Below are 7,113 nucleotides of genomic sequence, written 5' to 3' on the forward strand. Positions count from 1 at the left end.
GAAAGTCTCCACTACAATCTTATCTCAGTTGTTTCATTTTACATCAAAAATAGTGGCCTGCAGAGCTGAAATCACGAAGATCCGTCACTGGCCAAATATATCTGGATCTAGCTGTATGAGTTAGATAGAAAGACAGATAGATAATAGAGCGATAACAGATAGATAGATAATAGATAGATAGATAGATAGATAGATAGATAGATAGATAGATAATAGATACATGATAGATGATAACAGATAGATGATAGATAATAAATAGATAACAGATAGATAGATAATAGATAGCTAGATAGATGATAGATAGATGATAGACAATAGATAGATGATAGATAGATAATAGATGATAGATAATAGATAAATAGATAGATAATAGATATATATAGATAATAGATATATAGATAATAGATATTTAATAGACAATAGATAGATGATAGATAATATATGGATATATTGATAATATATAGATAGATAAAGATAGTTAATAGATAATAGATAGACAGATAATAGATAGCTAGATAGATGATAGATAGATAGATAGATAATAGATAGATAGATAATAGATATATTTTAGATAGATAGATAATAGTTAATAGATAATAGATAGACAGATAATAGATAAATGGATAGATATATAGATATATAGATAATAGATATTTAATAGACAATAGATAGATGATAGATAATATATGGATATATTGATAATATATAGATAGATAAAGATAGTTAATAGATAATAGATAGACAGATAATAGATAGCTAGATAGATGATAGATAGATAGATAGATAGATAGATAGATAATAGATAGATAGATAATAGATATATTTTAGATAGATAGATAGATAATAGTTAATAGATAATAGATAGACAGATAATAGATGTATAGATAATAGATAGATAGCAGATAATAGATAAATAGATATATAGATAGATAGATAATAGATATTTAATAGACAATAGATAGATAACAGATATATGATAGATAATATATAATAGACTGATAGATAATAGATGATAGATAATAGATAGCGGTAGGTGGATGTACACAGCTATACATTACCCGTAACTTTCCCAGGGGGCCATAGTTGCTCCGGCATCACTCTGATTGACGGCAGGGGGCTCCGGCTGCCGGTGTGACAGGTGCAGGGCGCAGTGTGGACAGCGGATGATGAGGGGAGTTGTCGCTGGAGACCATCAGTCATTAGTTAGTATGCTGCTGCTGCTGCTCCTGATGGGATCCTTGAGGCTGTGGCAATCTTCTCCCAGAAATGGCTAGCTCAGCCTCCCTGTAGCCACACTGCACACACATAGGCGGCAGGGAGCAGATCACCAGCCCCTCCGGTAGACTGCCTATCATCGGGGTGAGGGTCCTGCTGCCACCCCACAGTCAGTGCACAGTGCAGAGAGCAGGCTGTGCTGGAGGATCCGATGGGGGCAGAGCTGGGCTCGGTGTGAGCCGGGAGGGGTGACATTCACAGTAACAGTCGGTGCAGTTACTTCCACTATTGATCCATCTTCACTCCCACTCCCTGGCACATAGTAAGGCAGACAGAGCGCAGGACAGCTGCTCATACACGGGCAGAGGGCGCCCCCTGCCCCCACACACCGGCACTGCAGCGTCCTCCCATCTGCTCTATACACAACAGGCAGGAAACATTTCACACCAGACTTTTCACCAGAAACATACAATTCAGACATTTTGCGTTTGCCTCTGAGATTTATATAATTTGATTTTGGACCAGAATCTAGAACAATACACAAGTAACAAAAGGCCGATATGTGCAAATAACAGGAGCTAGAGCGTAGAGACTGCCCAACCCAGAACATGGAGCATCGGCTGGAGGAGCTGGTCCCTGCTGCATCCGGGATGCCAAAGATTGTCGGCTCTCCTTACCATTCTCTCTCTTTTACCCTGAACATTAGAAATTGTGTAGCATTGTATAATGCAGGAAGAGTCATCCTCTGAAGCTTCTGGCATGGGCATAATGATAGTGGTACCGGTGTAACAGGCCAGAATATACCCCTCCGGGTCAGATTATACCCCTCCGGGCCAGATTATACCCCTCCGGGTCAGATTATACCCCTCCGGGCCAGATTATACCCCTCCGGGCCAGATTATACCCCTCCGGGTCAGATTATACCCCTCCGGGTCAGATTATACCCCTACGGGCCAGATTATACCCCTCTGGGTCAGATTATACCCCTACGGGCCAGATTATACCCCTCCGGGCCAGATTATACCCCTCCGGGTCAGATTATACCCCTCCGGGTCAGATTATACCCCTACGGGCCAGATTATACCCCTCTGGGTCAGATTATACCCCTCCGGGCCAGATTATACCCCTCCGGGCCAGATTATACCCCTCCGGGTCAGATTATACCCCTCCGGGTCAGATTATACCCCTACGGGCCAGATTATACCCCTCTGGGTCAGATTATACCCCTACGGGCCAGATTATACCCCTCCGGGTCAGATTATACCCCTTCGGGACAGATTATACCCCTCCTGGTCAGATTATACCCCTCCGGGTCAGAATATGCCCCAGCTGCTCTAGATCAGATTTTTCAGGCTTTGAGAGTCATTGAGTGATATACTCAATAACGGATCCCCAAGCATCAAACGGGGTCTCAGGCAGCACATGGGGACCCTAGCAGCACACAGGGGGCAGAGACAGTGTATGGGGCCCCAGACAGCAGACGGGGCAGAGACAGCGCGCAAGGGGGCAAGAGACAGCATACTGAGCCCCTGTGCACTGTCTCTGCCCCCCCGTGTGTTGTCTGGGACCCCCTGTGCTCTATTTGGGACCCCCTGTGCGATGTCTGGGGCCCCGTACTTGAGTAAATCACTCAATCCTGTGTGATGTCTGGGGCCCCTGTGCGATGTCTGGGGCCCCTGTGCAATGTCTGGGGCCCCTGTGCGATGTGTGATGTCTGGGGCCCCTGTGTGACGTCTGGGGCCCCTGTGCGATGTCTGGGGCCCCTGTGCAATGTGTGATGTCTGGGGCCCCTGTGCAATGTCTGCAGCCCCTGTGCGATGTCTTGGGCCCCTGTGCGATGTCTTGGGCCCCTGTGCGATATCTAAGGCCCCTGTGCGATGTGCGACATCTGGGGCCGCTGTGCGATGTCTGGGGCCCCGTTCTTGAGTATGTGGTGCCCCTAGGGGTATTTGCCACAAAAATAGTTATTGACACCAAATACAAATACTAAAATAGCAAGACTGCACTATCATCTCCGGCCAGAAGTGGGAGCTCCAGAGACTCCCCTTGATCTATTCTGGTCTGAGAAAAGGACTGGCAGTTGGGCTAAGGAGCTAGGAGTGAAAGGTCATACAACTGATTTTCTAACAACCATATGACGGTTGATAAGTCAGGACCACCGACCTGAAGAGAAGGAGAATAGAGAGAAAGGACATTGTGAGAACCAGGTAGCATTAATTATTACCCAGAATAGGCGCAGAGACGGATACCGGATCCGCGGCTATATTCACTATATATAATACAGCAACCGGAAAGACGTGAGGTGATATCAGCCTCACTAGGGTCAGGCGCAGCAACAGACACATAGTTCTGCGGTATTCCCAGAGGGGATAAACTGACAAAAAGGACTCGGGTTGCCCGTCGAACCAGGACCTGGGAGGGACAGATTGAGTCGGCAGCCAGTTCACATACAGCAGCAGGGCCACATGGAAACTGCGCATAATAAGAGATAGAAATCTTGACAAGGTCAGAGTAATTCAGAGTGCTCATACAGACTCCGGTGACAGTACTGATTGCAAATCCCTTCATGTTGAAGTAAACTGGTTAAACGTTTCAACGCCTCAGTCTTTCATTTGGACAATAACCATCTACTCAAGATCGGGATCATCACTACTGGGAGGATCTGCTGCTGATCAAGTAAGTGCCTGTTCCTTCACGATATCCCTTACACTGTGCATTGACTGAGACCACAGCACTGGGTCAAGCCATTCGTGACATCCCCCTCAAGAGACAGACTTCATTGGTCTAGTGCTGGGTACCTCGGTCTCCCAGGCATCACAACTGGCGTCACGAATAGGATCGGGCCAACCCGTACACCGGGTATTGTGTGCCGTGATTGAAGTCTAAAACTGTGAAAACTTGGATGAAAAGTTTTGAAAATTGACTTTATTAAAGAAAATCCCGTTCTCCATTGAAAACTATTGAAAGTGACTTTTCTCCATTGGTTATAATGGAGTAAAAATGGCCGCCATCCCCTGAGGTAATCATCTCATAACCGTTAGGCACAAAACTGTTAATCGAGCTATGTCATTACCCAAGCCCCAGTCTAACTGAAAAACTTCAAAACCCACCATTACAGAGCGTGCGGCAGATAGAGGCAGCAGGGGGCGTGTCATTGTGAGCGGTACCAAGCAGAGTGCTCTGACATCAGAGCGAGGGGAAAACCAATCCTGTTGCACAGAGGAACGAATCTACATTATCTAGACAGAAGCGGAGACCGGAAGGGTCTAGATTAACTAAGGGGGTACAGTATGTCGCAACACGGAGACGCCGCAGCACCCGGCGACGCTAATGCAGCTGAAAGACAGAGTGTCGATAGAGAGCCCGGCAGCGTAGCAGTGCAAGGAGTGGCGCCCATCATGCCGGTGTTGATGCCATATACCTCGGGTGGCCCGTGGCTTCCAATGTATGAAGGTGAACCTAATACCCTTGACGGTTTCAGGGAAAAGATGCTGGCTCATTTTGATATGTTCCCCGTGGGTGAAGCTCAGCGTGTTAGTCTCCTGATGATGCAGTTAAGTGGCCATGCTAAGCGAGAAGTCACGGCATGGGCAACTGATCTAAAAGGTACTGTTGAACGCGTATTTGCTGGATTAAAAGCTACATTTGAAACCACTGCCAGCAGCTAATGAGGGCGTGAGAGATTTTGCCTTAAACCTACAGGAAGCCCTTAAATCACTTACACTGGCTGAACCCATTTTTAACACTGGAGCGGATAAACTACTAAGAGATCAATTTATTGAGGGACTCTACACCCCTTCTCACCGGGAGCATGTGAGCATGCTTGTTTTTAAGAACCCTGAATTGACATTTGCCCAATTAAAAGAGAGCGCTATACGTCTCCAGCTGGCAGAGGCACCTCGGGATCAGGATTTTGCGCAACCCATGGCAGGTGCATCTCAACAACAGGAAGTGCCAGTGACATCGGCTATGTCTGGGGCCATTGCTAAGCCCCTGGGGCCTAGTACTAATGAGACTCTTCAACAAAAGCTTGACTCTTTAACTGATGTTGTTGCTTCAATGGCTAAAACCATGCAGGAGATGAGAGGACTCAAGATAGAGTTGGCAAACCGTAGAGAGGATGTCCCATGGACGAGACCCCGGAGATACCCGACATGGAGAGGGCAACCCTGCGACCGTTTCCATCCGGATGGACAGCCCATTTGCCACCGTTGCCAGCAGCCAGGCCACTTTGCACGAGATTGTGGTTTAAACGGGAATCCCCTGGGAATACGGGCCGCTTCGCAGGAATGAATTTTCAAGGCCCAACACCCTGGCACGACAGGTACATCGGAGGACGACCCATCATCCCTATCGTGCTGGATGGAATTCCCCTCAACGCTTTGTTGGATACAGGTTCCCAGATTTCATCTATACCATATATCCTTTATAAGAGGTACTGGGCTGATGTAGATATTGATAAAGGGCCCTCTGATGTTGAACTAGATATATGGGCCAGTAATGGTAAGTTGGTACCGAAACTAGGATTCAGGGAGATGACCATAAAGATTGGTAAAGCAGAATTGAAGAAACAGGGTATAATTGTCGTTGATGTTGACCGGCAGAACTGTGAACCAACTGTATTGATAGGAATGAATGTGTTAGAGAACTGCTTTTCCGAAGTTATTTCTGTCTTACAGCAAATTGCTGAAACTGCCCGATCCTGCCAGCAGAGAGTTCTCAGGAGGGAAATAAAAGTATTAATGTTAAGGCAACAGGTAGAAGTTGCAGGTGGAGAAATCGGCAGTGTGAGGGTGAGTGATCCAACGTCTATTGTAATCCCACCAAAAACAGAAATGCTGGTATGGTGCAGAGCGGCCATTCGTACTAAAGGACGAGACTATCAAGCCTTAATAGAACCAGCGTACACCGACAGCAGGCCCACTATACTCACGGCACGAGGGGTGGTCGAGGTACACCGGGGACGGGTGCCGGTACGACTTTTGAACTGTGGAGAGGAAGAGGTCACTTTGCCAAGGTACGCTACAGTGGCAAAGTTATATACTGTTGACAACAATGCCATCACAACCGTTGAGCCCTTAGAATCGACCTGTCAGGTGGAAAATAACGGCTCAGATGGAGAATCGGAGGATTGGTGCCAACAGCTAGACGTGGGCGTAGATTCAACACCTACCCATCAAAGACAAGGGGTGTATAGATTAGTGACAGAATATGAACATGTCTTCAGTAAACACCCATTGGACTTCGGACGGATAGAAGGGGTGGAACATACAATCCCCACCGGTGACCATCCCCCGATAAAAGAAAGATATAGGCCCATACCGCCCGCTCACTATCAATGCGCGAAGGACATGCTGAGAGAGATGAAACAGGCCGGGTAATAAGAGATAGTTGTAGCCCTTGGGCGGCCCCTCTGGTGATTGACAAAAAAAAGGACGGAACCATGAGAATGTGCGTAGACTACCGGCGGATTAATAACATCACCCATAAAGACGCCTATCCCTTGCCTAGGATAGAAGAGTCCTTGACTGCTTTGAAATCTGCTAATTATTTTTCCACCTTAGACTTAACAAGCGGGTATTGGCAAGTCCCTGTGGCTGAGAGGGATAAAGAAAAAACGGCATTCACCACACCAATGGGTCTAAGCGAATTTAATCGCATGCCGTTCGGACTCTGCAACGCATCCGGTACTTTCCAGCGACTGATGGAATGTTGCCTCGGACACAAGAACTTCGAGACCGTCCTCCTGTACCTAGATGATGTGATCGTCTACTCAAAGACTTACAAACAGCACTTAACAGACCTGGCAGAGGTGTTCGAAGCCTTATCCAAGTATGGTATGAAAATCAAACCATCCAAATGTCACCTTCTCAAGCCAAAGGTACAATACTTAGGGCA

General features: G+C 46.7%; 1 protein-coding gene across 2 annotated transcripts in view; it reads right to left on the minus strand.

The window, feature by feature from the left end:
• The window catches only part of MID2 (midline 2), a 428,499-nt gene extending 426,977 nt beyond the window's left edge, over positions 1–1,522 (minus strand). For both annotated transcript variants that reach the window (XM_077283340.1, XM_077283339.1), the window contains exon 1: positions 1,059–1,522. The gene's annotated coding sequence lies outside the window, so the exon portion shown is untranslated. The remainder of the gene's footprint in view (positions 1–1,058) is intronic.
• Positions 1,523–7,113: the final 5,591 nt, after the last annotated feature.

The sequence above is a fragment of the Ranitomeya variabilis genome, chromosome 2, assembly GCF_051348905.1.
Source record: "Ranitomeya variabilis isolate aRanVar5 chromosome 2, aRanVar5.hap1, whole genome shotgun sequence".
NCBI lineage: Eukaryota > Metazoa > Chordata > Amphibia > Anura > Dendrobatidae > Ranitomeya > Ranitomeya variabilis.